Below are 15,065 nucleotides of genomic sequence, written 5' to 3' on the forward strand. Positions count from 1 at the left end.
CCAGATTAGTTCATTCTAATACCAATTTATCATCAACTGAAGAGTATCAGGATACCAGCCCTCAAAAGGCCACATTTATATTCTTCAAAGCCATAAAGCTATCAAAAATAGATTAAAGAATGCTTCATTTTAAAGGAATACACATTCTCTCAATCCTAGATTGTGCAAATGTTAAGGAAACTAAAAAGACAAGAACCCAAATATATTGTCACCCAACAGTTTAAATCAAATATGGTTCGAATCAGTACTTGCATAAGATTTCTAAAATCATAGGGGAGCATTTGGCTTAGTGATCAAGATGCTACATAGATGCTCACATCCCATATCAGCTGCCTTAGTTTTGAGTCCTGGCTCCACTTCCAGTTCCAACTTCCTGCTAATGTATTCCCTAGGAGGCAGTAGATGACGGAATAAATAGCTGGGTCTCTAACCCCTACAGAGGAGTCTTCGACTGAGTTCAGGCTTCTGGCTTCAGCCCAGCCCAGGCCTGGCTGCTGCAGCATTTGTGGAAACAAACCAGTAGATGGAAGATCTCTTTTTGTCTATTTCTCCGTCATTTGCTCTGCCTTTCAAACAAGAACTTTTTTAAAGAATATATTAGTTCCAAAGCCTTCTAAGAAAGTTAAAGCTGAATGCCATTGCCTTTTAATGAGAAAGTTGATAAAGACTGAAGTGAGAACAAAGAAGACAAAATATGTTATTTTATTTCTTATGTATCTTATTTTTAAACTAAAAGAGTTCAAGTACAAATGGTAAGCTATCTATATTGTTATATAAAAAAAGAAATCTTAATTTTTTTTAATCTTGCCAGCCATCAAGTGTCAAAAGAAAATATAAAGGCTTTGTCTCTCAACGTGTTTCATATTATCAACTTCATTTACCTTTCTGTTAATGTTTCAGTTGTATTTAGGACCAATAAACAGAATGTGAATCCCCATAATTATATAGGATAGAGCAAATTCATTACTTATTTCTAGGTTTCTTGATATTTGAAACAGAAAAGCATATAGGTTAGCAGAACAAATAGCAAAATGATCAAATACTCATCTATCCTTGAACTCTATTTTTATTCTCTTCTACCAGAGAATAATGTACTTTTTAATCACAAAAGAGAACTCTCAGAACAGAAAATATTACACATTGAAAAGCAGTATTTAAAATATGTCCATCTGTCCTGAATATAAACATATACAGATGACAAGCCCTAAAAAACAAGTATCCCAAGGAAAACTGAGAATAGGATAGAAAAATAAAATGAGGAAATAAGATGCTGAATATTTTTTAAAAGTACCTGATTTGTACAAATTAGCGCCACATAATCCTCATATTAGGGTTGCAGAGGAGAAAACAGTGGTCTTCTAAGAGCTCCAAAACCAGACCACAACCACAAACGTGTCACTGGTAGAGTCACAGGATCACCTCACTCGGTTAATATCTACCAGGCGTGGCTTACGGCCGAACAGAAACTATTACACATCCTGAATAACAACCAAACTGAATACGGCGCTGCTACTCGGTCTTAAGGGTGGCATTTGTAAAATACTTTCATTGGCTGGTGATTCCAACATATTAATTTGTAAATTAAATGGTGAGCTCATAACTCAAACTTTGATGTAACTAGTGGATATACTGGTACTTCAACATTTTTTAAGATTGCTATCTGGTAACTATACTTGAATACAGTGACTAACTTCATAATGATGTAAATTACTACAGCACAAATTATTTTTAAAGAAATTATAATTCAATTCAAACTAGGCTAAGTAAATATTTATGAGGTTCAAATTACCCTGAAAGATATAACCTTTCTTTTTTTAACTTTTCAGCCAACTGCATTTTACCACATATTTTTTCAGGAATAATACTCAAATCACTATGAAAAAAAAAATGACAGAAAACTACTATGGAACAGAAAACTATAACATCAAAACAGGCTTCAGAAAATCAAAATATTAGCCAAAATAATTAAGAAGAAATCTAGGTAAAAATGCCTCTATGACCTCAGCAATTTTATATGACTCTCCATGTCAGCCAAAGTGATCTTGCTACTATTTCACATGAAAAACTCATTTCTTGTATCTGAGATGTCCCTAACATTTGACCTATTTAAATTCAACTCATACTTTAAGGTCAACTGGAATCTCATGCTCTATATGAAATTTTTCCTGGCACCTCAGTTCACAGTAATTTCTTTATCTTCTAAATTTTAACAGGAAACAAAAGTGTGAGAAGGAAACAGCAAGTAGTTTTATTCTCTTGGAATGAGGCAGGTCTTCACAACCAAGATCCATAAAAGCCATGCCAAACCACATAAAAATTAAAACATGTGAAGCCCAAAACACATCAAAAACAAAGTTACATCAAGCTAAAAAGCTTCTGCATTGCAAAAGAAACACTCAACATGGTGAAGAGGCATGCAACAGAACGGGAGAAAGTATTTTCAAACTATGCTACTAATAAAGGATTAATACCTAGGACCTAAAAAAGGCTCAAGAAACTCAACAAGAACAAACAAACAATCCAGTTAAGAAGTGGGCAAAGGACATGAACAAGCATTTTTCAAAGGATGAACTACAAATGGCCAATAGACACATGAAAACATGCTCAGGATCACTAGTCATCAGAGAAATGCAAATCAAAACCACACTGAAGTTTCACCTCATTCCAGGTAGAATGGCTATCCTCCAAAAAGCAAAAAACAATAAATGCTGGCAAGAATGTAGGGGAAAAAGTATCCTAATACACTGTTGGTAGGAATGTAAAGTAGTACAACCATATGGAAGACAGTACGGAGATTCTACAGAAATCTGAAAATAAATCTACCATATGACCTGGCTATCTCGCTCCTGAGAATTTACCCAAATGAAATGAAATCAGCATATTAAAGAGTTATCTGTGCCCCCATGTTTACTGCAGTTCAATTCACAATAGCTGAGACATGGAATCAACTCAGATGTCTATCACTGTTGACTGGATAAAGAAAATGTGATATAAATGCACTATGGAATACTACTCAGCCATAAAAAAAATGAAATTCAGTCTTTTGTAACAAAATGATACAAATGGAATCCATTATGCTTAGTCCAAAAGGGAAAAATGTCATGTTTTTTCCTGATATGTGGTAACTAATATAGAATACAAAAAATCTACAGGTATGAAAGACATATTGTGATTTCATTGTTGTTCTTGGCCCTTGTTTCTACTCCTGTGGAACTGTGGTCTTTCCATTGTTTACTTGTTGAATACTGTGGTCAGAGATGCATTAAGCCTGTGATTATGGAGTGGACTGAAATCATGGTTTTGCAAAACTTGAAGACAAAAAAGGAAGAAAGGAAGGGAGAGGGATTGAGGGAAAGAAATAGGAGGAATGTACAGTTATCGTCTTAGAATTGTACCTATGAAATACATGAAATCTATTCTCTTATATTAATAATTTTTTTAAAAAAAGACAAAGCACTCTGGAAAAAAAATCACAGCATATGACTGACAAGAGATATACAAAGTAAATATACTGACAATTCACAAATAGAAAAAAAATCCAATGGCTAATCACTGCTGACCAGGAAATAAGAAGTAACAATCTGTATTTATCTTCAGTATATTTATTTTTTCTAAAAAAAGATTTATTATTTATTTGAAAGTCAGAGTTACAGAAAAAGAGAGATCTTCCACCTGTTGGGTCAATCTCCAGATGGCTCCAAAGCCACAGGATGGGCCAGGCCAAAGCCAGGAGCTTCATCCAGATCTCCCACATGGGTGGCAAGGGCCAAAACACTTGAGACACCTTCCACTGCTTTCCCAAGCCATTGGCAGGGAGCTGGATTCAAAGTGGAGCTGCCAGGACACAAATTGGTGCCCATATGGGATACTGGTGGCAGGTGGCAGCTTAATCCACTATGTCATAACGCAGGCCCCACCTCACAGAATTTAAAAGCTTTGGGAAAGACAGCTGAGGTGCAATGTGAAGAGGGCACAGGGAAAAGAACACGCGCATGCATCCCTGGTGTGCATGTGAACTGATACCCTTCTCCCAGGAAGAGTACTTTGACAGTGCCTACCAAAGTGCAAAACCATTTACCAAGCAGTTTTATTTTTTTGGAATACCTACAGAAGGACTCAGAAGAGTCTACAAGTAGTAAACACATACAAGGATGTAGAGGATACAGCATTTTTTTATGACAAAAATGTGGCACAGTCTAAATGCAGTAGGAAGGGAAAGATGAAACAGTTCTCACCAGCCTCAAGGAGGAAACAGTAGTGAGAAGGAAGGCTTTTATATTTTATGTAAATATTTGTGGGGTTCTAAGTTTATCAATAAATACGTGTCCTTCTAAATTCCTTTCAGCTACAAAACAGAGATGGCCTAAGAGACACCACGACCTTTCAAACAAAAAACGTAACCTTCTCTTATCACTATAAATTATTCTTATATATAATGCTTTTAAAACTAGAACTTTTTAAAACGCAGTGCAGAAGCAACATGTGTACAAACATGGAAGATTTACAACTGAGAAAGATGCTCCTGAAAATCATATTACTCACAGATCACTTTTTCCTATGGAAAATGTCTTAAGAAATATGTTTATTTAAAATTTAATATTGAAAATTTTAAATAAAGTTACTATATTTGCTAATGGAAAACTAAGTACATCAAAACATAAGACTTCAAGGACACTATGGCACGTAATTCAGAAATCTATTCCCACATAAAAGAAAATGCAGACTTACCACTTGTAAATTCACGGAAATGTGTTGTAATTTTTCTGGTACTTGCATTTAAAAGTTTTATCTTGATTCATTCTTTTAAAAATTTCTTCGCATCAAATGGATTTCTCTTCAATAACAGTTCTCCATGAGAACCTATCAATGGTTTAACAAATAATGATCTCTTACAAGGATAAAAATTATAAGCAGCTAAATACTGTAACTGTGAAAATGCAATTACAAACATTTTAAATTCAGAAACCAAAGATGATTCAACTTCACCTGATTCAGGGCTTTCATATTCCACCCATCCTCCCGGAATTTGTATTTCATTACCATTGTGCATGAAAGTGTTTTCTCCCTCTCTCTCTCTCTCAACCACTCAATTTCCATAAAAGCATCATGTGTCCAGCATCTGGGACTCATCAAACTTCCCTGATCACAAGTCACAAAATAATAATAAATTCTGAGATCATCAAGAATACAATGAATACAAGAATACAACGTAGTATCTATCAAGATGTGAGGCTGAACGTATCTGATCAGAATTGATAAACAGAGAATAGAGTTTAAAACAGAAATTTAAAGTGACTTAAGAAAAAAAGTCATCCTACCATAATGAAACCATTAAGAATTAACCAGAAAAGCTTGTTTCTACAGTTCCGGCTTAAAAAAAATAGTATCATAAGGAGCTGCAAGTAACAAATATAATTCATTATTTCATTAATTCAATCAACATATTGTAATTGTATATTCTGCTTTGGCACAGGAAAGCAATGAAAAAGAGATAGGCCCTATCTTTAGTGCAGACACAATAGGAGAGATAAGATCGATGCTATGCAAGACAAAGTAAGACAGAGGACAAAAGGGCAGGAATGTATCTCATAAAGCAAGAGTATACATTCATGGAACTTTTTTCAGTTACTCAAATACTTATGTGTGTAGTGGGTTGCATTAGAAAATGTGTTTCTTACAGTTAAGGTGCTATCAGAAAAAGCCTTCTAGAGAGAGAGGGAAGCCTGTGAGTTAGCTAAATGAAGAACGGAGGCTCTTCCAACCAAGGGGCCAGAATCAACAAAGGTATAAAAGCAGGTGGAAAAAAAACTCAGTAAAATGAAATGACTAGAAAAACCACTGTATATGGCAGAATGAGTAAGACATGCCAACCTTTGACCACAGACTACATTAAAAATATTTTTAATGTTACCAGTACACACAGAACAATATAACTGAAAACATTTAGTATTTTTCCTTACTACACACAATGTACTAACATTACTATTGTATTTTATTCATTTTGCTTTAATAAAAATATATAATGCTGGTCATAGCCTACTAAACCGATTTCATGATCCACAGGTAGAGAGTGATTCTCAGAAAGAAGAACACTGTTAAGTCACATTAATGAATTTGGACTTCCTGAACACAGTGGAAAACCATGGAAAGATTTTAGATGGTAAAACATCATGATCTAGCTAACCTCTTGAAAACAGCAACAACTTAAAAGCTGGATTACAAGCATGGATAAAGCACTGAGACTGACTACATGCAAGAGGTAAGGCTGATTGTTACCCAGGTGAAAAATGATGAGAACAAGTGGTAAGCGTCCCTAATGCTAATTTACAAGGGGAAGGGGTGTGTGCATATGAGGAAGTGATACTTAAAACAAGAGGCACACTAAAATAGGCAGATCCTAAACCTAACAAGTAAAACTGTTAGGACTTAGTGATCAATTGGAAGCAAAGGACAGATTCTAGGACAGCTTCCAAGTTTTTAGCTTAGGGAATAGGTGAATGGTGGTATCATTCAGGAGACATGAAATAAAGGACAAGTTATGAACTCATTAAGCATACTTCTTACGTAGGAAAAGAAAACTACTACATAATGAGGAAGCAAAGCTACATAAGTGAAATGGCTGCAATAAATGTACTTCCATTACACATATAAATTTGGGGGTGGGGTAAAACTACCTGTAGTTATATTTTCTCTCAGGGTCAATTTTTCCATGGTCCATGATATCAGAACAAATGAGGGGGCTGGTGCTGCGGCTTAGCAGGTAAAGACACTGCCTGAAGTGTTGGCATCCCATATGGGCACCGGCTTGAGTTCCAGCTGCTCCTCTTCCCGTCCAGCTCTCTGCTATGGCCTGGGAAAGCAGAAGATGGCCCAAGTCCTTGGGCCCCTGCACCCAAGTGGGAGAACCAGAAGAAACTCCAGGCTCCTAGCTTTGGATTGGCCCAGCTCTGGCCATTGCAGCCATTTGGGGAATAAACGTGGATGGAAGACTGTCTGTGTCTGCCTGTCTGCCTGTCTGCCTCTGCCTCTGCCTCTCTGTAACTCTTTCAAATAAATAAATCCTTTCAAAAAATCAAATATAATTTGTTTCCACCCTAACTTTTTAGGCTAATACAAAGTGGCATCTGGGGCCGGCGCCGTGGTTCACTTGGTTAATCCTCCACCTGCGACAGCAGCATCCCATGTGGGCGCCGGTTCTGGTCCCAGCTTCTCCTCTTCCAGTCCAGCTCTCTGCTGTGGCCCAGGAAGACAGTGGAGGATGGCCCAAGTGCTTGGGCCCCTGTTCCCACATGGGAGACAGGAAGGAAGCACCTGGCTCTTGGCTTCAGACCAGCACAGTTCCGGCCTTAGCAGCCATTTGGGGGGGTGAACCAACGGAAGGAAGACCTTTCTCTCTGTCTCTCTCTCTCACTGTCTATAACTCTACTTGTCAAATAAATTTTAAAAAAAAGTAACCTCTGGTTGCACTTTTGCTTCTCAGGGACAAGATATGGTATGGCAAAACTGAGGAGCTGCTGTCCAAATGGCAAATGAAACAATTCTCCTTCCAGAAAAATTTCAACCTGAATTAAACATGGCACAAGATTTTTAATATATGGCCAAAGTCAATAATATTTTAAAGACGATGACTCTGGGGTGGCTTCCTAATATTTCAGCAAAACAGCAGTTACTGTCGGTAACTCTGCACAGACAAACTGTCCATGAGTCAAATCCCAGTCATCCACTGGCTTACATTTAAAGGGAAAAGAACTCACCTCACCCTTCAACAGTTATTAGAACTACACTGAAGATTCAACTTCCAAAATAAGATTAACATTTCACAGGTAGATCAACATCACCACCGCTGCGGTAAAAAAGCAATGCTGGGGCAGGGCCGGCATGTGGTGTAGCAAGGTAAGCTTCCACCTGCAGTGCCGGCATCCCATTAGGGTGCCAGTTCAAGACCTGGCTGCTCCACTTCTGATCCAGCTCCCTGTTAATGCTCTTGGGAAAGTGGCAGAAGATGGCCCAAGTGCCTGGGCCCCTATGTCCATGTTGAGACCTGGAAAAATCTCCAGGCTCTTAACTTCAGCCTGGTCCAGCCCTTGCCATTGCTACCATTTGGGGAGTGAACCAGTGGATGGAAGATATCTTTCTCACTAGGCCCAAGATTCCAAATATGTTGTGATAACAAAGAAAATCAAACATAAGATGCCATTAAGCATTTTTAACATTGCTATGTCTGAAATATATACAATAAACAGTTTACTGGATAACACCACAAAATTTTTCCCACAGGGCAAAGAGAAAAATGGCTACTAAATTAGATGAATATGTGAAATGCAAAACTTACTAGTTGTAGCCAAAATATAATTTAGAAAAGAAAGTTATTGCTATATATCTTTAAATAAATTTATAAAGCTTTCTGACTTCTTATTTTATTGTACTTTAAAAATTGGTATAGCATGGCCAGCGCTGCGGGTCACTTGGCTAATCCTCTGCCTGCGGTGCCAGCACCCCAGGTTCTAGTTCCGGTTGGGGCACCAGATTCTGTCCCGGTTGCTCCTCTTCCAGTCCAGCTCTCTGCTGTGGCCCTGGAAGGCAGTGGAGGATGGCCCAAGTGCTTGGGCCCTGCACCCGCATGGGAGACCAGGAGGAAGCACCTGGCTCCTGGCTTTAGATCGGTGCAGCAGCCGTAGCAACCATTTGGGGCGGGGGGTGAACCAACAGAAGGAAGACCTTTCTCTCTGTCTCTCTCACTGTCTAACTCTGCCTGTCCAAAAAAAAAAAAAAATGTGGTATAGCATCACAGTTAAATACTTGCATACTTGCACATAACGCACTAGGCCCTAACAATCTCTAATAATTAGTCAATGAAGTAATTTAATTCTTTAGATACCATGTAGATACTCTGCATATTATCAACAGGGTAGAAAATTAATCTTGAACAGCTGTTAAAAACAGATTTGTGTTCAATTATGATGCAGGCATTTATTTGTTTTCCAAACTTCAGTTTGATAATCTGTAAAATGGGTATAAAAGTATCAACATACAGTTTTGTATTGCTTAATGAGAAACTGCAAGAAACAGCAACTCGAAAATGGTGACACCAAAGGGGAATGAAGGGAGGAAGAGGAAGGGAAACTTGAAAGTGAGTTTTACTTCCAGTTTCAGAAACTCAAGAACTAAATAAATTTTCCAGTTTCCCATCGCTAAAAGTTACAATGCAATTTTCCTTTATCTCACACTAAAGTCTGTAAACTCCTTGTCAGAGGAAAACTTTTATTACTATGTATAGCCCTCGGACTAAGATCATGCCATAAGCATGGAGGAAAGATGCATTTCTACATGTTGCCCTCGGATCTCTTACATAAAAATCATCAAAATAGAGATCTGACCTAAACTAAAGTGACTGAGTTACAGTCTCTTAACCAAGCTTCTTTCACATCACAGCGGAAGGACGATGGACTAAGGAATAAAGCATAGAAGAGAATCAGAACTGAATCTCGGAAACTAATGAAGAAGGTACAAGCAAAGCAGGAAGTGCTGCATCAGTTGGTGACCCCTCCAGGAAGATTTTGTGAAGTTGTGGGTGGACAAAGGATCAAAGCATAGCAGCCTTACACCATCAGTATTTTCAAGAATCTACTCTGTAGAATGAGCCTTTAAATCATCACATTCTATTCGAAACCAAACATAAACAATCTCTCTTCACAAAAACTTGCCCTTAGGTGCAAAGTGAACATGGATGACGAATCAATGTAAACACTGCATCTCTATTAACGTTTCACTATAGTGATACACTTCATCAGGCTCCTAACAAAAAGTGGGAATGACTTGGAAGGTGTCAGGCAATATGATTTAGAAGCCATGAGGTACTGTTTCAGTCAGAATGAAAAGTCTATGTTATAATTTTCATTTAAGGCAGTAGGAATGTAGGAAAAGGGACAAAAAAATCAAGGTTAAATGTAGGGTACGGACAGGTGACAAAAATCTTTGCTCTGAAAGCAGCAAGAGAAAAAGGAAAAGCCCTAAATAGAGAGGCTGATGAGACTTTCCCTGGGTGTGAATCAGCAGGCTCTTCTAACAAAGAAGATAAACTGGCGTCTTACCTTCTTGTATCTACTGTACCATGACAGAAGAGGACAGAAGGGACAGAGACTAAATTGGTTTTTTTTTTTTTTTCAGCACCATGCACCAAAGCAGGTATGATTTAAGAATACTAACACTGACGGTCGGCACTGTGGCGTAACAGGCTACACCTCCACCTACGGTGTCGGCATTCCATATGGGCACCAGTTCTAGTCCCAGCTGCTTCTTTTCTGATCCAGCTCTCTGCTCATGGCCTGGGAAAGCAGAAGATGACCCAAGTGCTTGGGCCCCTGCACCTGTGTGGGAAATGTGGAAGAAGCTCCTGGCTTGTGGCTTCACATTGGCCCAACTCTGGCCATTACGGCCATTTGGGAAGTGAAACAGCGGATGGAAGATCTTTCTATCTCTCCCTCTGCCTGTTAACTCAGACTCTCAAATAAATTTTTTTAAAAAACTTAAAAAATATATTAACACTAGATGAAAAGTCTTTCCTCGTGTACTTGCTAGAGCTGAAAATTCCACAGTAAAAAGAAAAGCCATTCAGTCTATAATTATGGCTTAAAATTAGAAGCTTGGTTGAGATCACCCTTGAGCATTTCAAGTTAGAATTAAAAGAGAATTAATCAGTGATTGGTAAAATACTAATTTTTAACCAACCTGCTCCTTTGTGGAAGGAGCAGCCTACTGGTAAAGTGCACAGATACCTAGTCAGCATCTGAAATGGGGAAGGTACATCTACTTTGAGGAAAAACAGGACAGGGGAAAAGAGGCCCAACAGGCAGAAGACAAACTCTGAAAGTGTCCCATTTTTATCTGGGTAGATCTAAAGAGGGAAACAAGTAAATAAACAAACAATTGTTACACTGAGGCGGTTTTGAGCAGGTAGTTGCTAATAAGCATGGAGCTGCTCCACATGTCTATGAAAACATACTTCTTAAACCAGGCTAATTAACTTACCAGGGATTCTAAACCAACAAGTCACAATAAAAAAGACTGGCGTTTTTCCTTCTACTCTTGCATCTCACCTTAATTTTTTGATTCAAACTACTTCAAACACTTTCAAGTTTAATAATGGGTATATCCACACTGACTATTCTACTAATGCTAACCTGCCTTTTTTTTTTTTTAAGGTATATTTTAGTTTTTTTGGAAAGGCAGAGTTTCAGACAGAGAGAGGGAGAGAGAGAGAGAGGTTTTCCATCCACTCATTCACTTCCCAGGTGGCCACAATGGCCAGAGCTAGGCCAATCCAAAGCCAGGAGCCAGAAGCTTCTCCCCAAGTCTCCCATATGGGTGCAGAGGCCCAAGCATTCAAATTTTCCACTGCTTTCTCAGGAACACGAGCAGGGAGCTGGATTGGAAGAGTAGCAGATGGGACATGAGGACATGAACTGGTGCCCATACGGGATGCCAAAATCACAGGCAGCAGCCTTACCTGCTACACCACAATGCCAGCCCCTAAACTGCCTTTTAATACCAAGCACGTTTGTAAAAGTTAAATCTGAATCCTAATGTTATACTAAGCCAATATAAAATCTATATCCCTTAATATGAAAATAAAAGTGGATTTAAAGAACAATCTCTTGACAATAAAAACAGCTCTCCGTCTTCCCTGTCATGCCTAGCAGTACTGATTCTGCCATCACATAGCCTACCACGCTGAACAAATCTCACTGACTCATACACAATTAAAATTCCAGAAAACAAAGCTGCGTGGAGATATTACTAGACTTCTCAATTACTTTCTTCACTTCACCATGGCATTATTTTATTCATGTGCTTTTCCACAGGTTCTGAATCAGACACTATGAATTAAATCAGGCAGTGGGCAAAGCAGCAACAATTATATGATTCACTGATAACTTCTTGTCTTAAAACTACCTGTTACGCTGACAATCATATGTATGCATTTTCAGATGCTTAAATTTCTCGAAGTAGGGGCAGACATTTGGCCTGGCAGACACTCACGTCCTATATGGAGTGCTTGCCTCCCGTCCTGGCTGGACTCTCTTCCAGCTTCCTGCTTATGCACACCCTAGGAGGCAGCAGGAAATGCTTCAAGTACTTGAGCCCCTGCCACCCAGGTGGGAGACCTGAATCAAGTTCTAGGCTCCTGGCTTCAGCCTTGCCTGGACCAGCTCAAGCCATTGTGGGCACCTGAAAAGTGAATAAACAGATGAGAAACAGATGAGACCCCCTGTAGTCTCTCTCTCTCTCTCTCTCAAATTAATAATTTTTAAATTTCTTTTATTAAGTAAAGAAGACCAGATAGGTAATGCAACACAGGTCTCATTTTCTTTAAAATGTGTTCTACTTCATTTACTCCAAAAATATTTATTCCTAAAATATGTGAAATTAAACAGAAATCTCAACAATCTGAAGGCATCTAATAAAATTCTATTGTTTTGCATCCAAAATGATTAATTCTGGAATTTATCAGTTCTGGCACTACACCAAAAACAGTTTTGGAATTCTACACTTTTTTAGTTACATTTTACCAACAGTTTGTGAGATAAATGCCTTAAATGTATCCTCAACATGTTAAAGGGTCTTATATTTACAATCATAGCATTTGCCAGGTAAGCACGGAAAACCTAAAATAAGCCTGCCATCGGATCAGCGCGGTGCGCCGGCCGCAGCGCGCCGGCCGCAGCGGCCATTGGAGGGTGAACCAACGGCAAAGGAAGACCTTTCTCTCTGTCTCTCTCTCTCACTGTCCACTCTGCCTGTCAAAAAAAAAAAAAAAAAAATGTACTGACTCCCTAGTTGTGTAGATGAGAAATCACCATGGTCACAGTCCTGCTCCTGACCCCACAGCTGGAGAGGGCCAGCAACGAGACCAACATGTAATTTGTCTTTCAACATCAAATTTTACTTGGTTCTTTCCAATTTATTTCTCCCTTCATCTCTTCATCAAAAACCATTTTTCAGGGCCAGCACTGTGGCACAGTGGGTAAAGCTGCTGCCTGCAGTACCAGCATCCCATGTGGGTGCCGGTTCGAGTCCTGGCTGCTCCACTTCCGATCCAGCTCTCTGCTATGGCCTGGGAAAGCGGCAGAAGAGGGCCCAAGTCCTTGGGCCCCTGCACCCATGTGGGAGACCTAGAAGCAGCTCCCGGCTTCGGATCAGCACTGTGACGGCCCTTGCAGCCATTTGGGGAGTGAACCAATGAATGGAAGACCTCTCTCTCTCTTTCTCTCTCCCTCTCCCTCTCCCTCTCCACCCACCCTCCATCCCTCCCTCCCTCCAGCCTCCCTGCCTCTCTCTGTCTAACTCTGCCTTTCAAATAAATAAATCTTTAAAAACTTTTTTTTGCTATTAGGAGCACAACCCAGGCAAAATAGAGTACCTCTCCAAATTTTATCCTTAAAATGCATAGACTCTATTATAGAGTTTGGAGAACTTGATGAGCTATGACACCAAAAGCCTCTTAGCCCAAGAATGACACATACTGAGCAGTCATCAAATGGTAACCATTATAATTACTATGATTTTTACCACAGGAAGGTAGTGATTTTTTTTTAAGTGCACATTAGCATGGTCCATCGAGGTCCTATCTGACACATCTTCTTAACTTGCACTTAATTATTAGTCCTCTTCACTTTAGGCTGTAACTTTACACTATAATTCATGGACCCACCCCCACTGACCTTGATCTTTTTTTCCTCTTGCACTTTAATGGACTGCTATATATTGCAATATCTTCACGTAATAATTGTCGGGTCCTCTTGACCCTGGAGATACAGACTCTCTCCGCCGACTCACAAGGGATCTAAAATGTGACCCAAATACAATTTGAGGAAGACCATGATTTAAACGGTCTCTCCAGCTGAAAGCCAGCGACCCACTGTAGTGAATGGTAACAGGTGCAAACTGCTGCCATCCATAAACCCGTTTCTGGAAACCCCTCTTCGATCTGGGGGAGGGGTGGGAGAAGGTCAATAAGGGAACAAACTATTTCTCCTGCTGCTAGTCCCCCCCGCAGCTTCACACCCAGTCTGTGAATGAATGAAACGCTAACACAGAAAACCGGCATCGCGGCGCACCTCTCCCTGCCGCAGGGTGTAAAGAGAAAAACTGTAGTTTGCAGGCGAGAAACTCGGGACGCCAACTGGTTTGTTTTTGTTTCTACTGCCCCAAATCATCAGGGCTAGAGCAGGAGCCCCATCCACCAGCAGTGGGAGGGGCACTTGGCGGGTGGCTGAGGTCCGGCAGGGGATGCTCTGGGAAAGGCCAGGCCCAGGGGGAGGAGGATACCGCCGAGCCCCGGGGTTCCGAGCCCAGGCGGGGGCAGGTGCAGGATCGCGGTTAGGTGAGCACCCCGCGGAAGGCTCCAGGACAGGTGAGGGCGGCCGGACGCCGAGGAGCAGCGGGCCGGCCTGGCTGGGGCTGCGGGGGCGGCCGCTTCGCCCCACGCCCGCACACACTCACCGGGGCCGGCTGGCTCCGCTCTCGCCGCCGCTGCTGCCGCGACCGCCAGCGGCTCTTCGCCCTCCTCCTTTGCCGCCGCCGCCCAAGCCGGGCCGCGCTCCCCTTCCGCTTCCGGGAGCCCGAGCGCCAGGACCGGCCGAGTAGCTGTCCGCATGCCCGCGCGCCCGCGCGCGGAGGGTTTGGCTGCCGCCGTCGGCCTCTCCGCTTCGCGCCCGGGAGCGGCGATGGGAGCCGCCGAGGGCCGAAAGACCAGAAATCGCGCCGTGGCCCCCATGCCGCAAGCCCCACGGGTCCTCCATCACTGGAACGTTCACACCTGGCGCGCCGCGGCGCCCCCGCCCGCCCTGGCTCCGCTTGGGCTGGCCTTCTCCTTGTCCCACATCCTGACCGTGCCCTTGTCCGGAGGGGCCACAGAGGGGCCTTGTGTCAAGAGTGCCTGTGCGGTGCGTCTCCTTCCTTCAGGGCATATGGCCTTTCGACCCGCTTTGCTTCTGCACGCCCAGTGGTACCTTGCTTCAAAACGCTGTCTGTAGCCTCAGCAGCCTCTGGCGACTTGTCAGAGA

At 41.2% G+C, this 15,065-nt stretch overlaps 1 protein-coding gene across 9 annotated transcripts in view; it reads right to left on the reverse strand.

Annotated features, from left to right (window-relative positions):
- ZDHHC21 (zDHHC palmitoyltransferase 21) overlaps positions 1 to 14,591 on the reverse strand; it is an 81,483-nt gene extending 66,892 nt beyond the window's left edge. For 3 of the 9 annotated variants that reach the window (XM_051857808.3, XM_008254680.5, XM_008254692.5), the window contains exons 1-2: positions 14,503 to 14,591; positions 4,729 to 4,860 (exon numbers count right to left, since the gene is read on the reverse strand). The gene's annotated coding sequence lies outside the window, so the exon portion shown is untranslated. Of the gene's footprint in view, positions 1 to 1,291; positions 1,506 to 4,728; positions 4,861 to 12,039; positions 12,229 to 13,721; positions 13,844 to 14,502 lie in introns of those variants that run through there. The other 6 variants (XM_051857814.3, XM_070052334.2, XM_089317239.1 and 3 more) reach the window with 4 other exon arrangements.
- Between the last annotated feature and the right edge of the window lie 474 nt (positions 14,592 to 15,065).

This window comes from Oryctolagus cuniculus, chromosome 1 (assembly GCF_051225735.1).
Source record: "Oryctolagus cuniculus isolate XC-2025 breed Fujian yellow rabbit chromosome 1, ASM5122573v1, whole genome shotgun sequence".
NCBI classification, from domain to species: Eukaryota; Metazoa; Chordata; class Mammalia; order Lagomorpha; family Leporidae; genus Oryctolagus; species Oryctolagus cuniculus.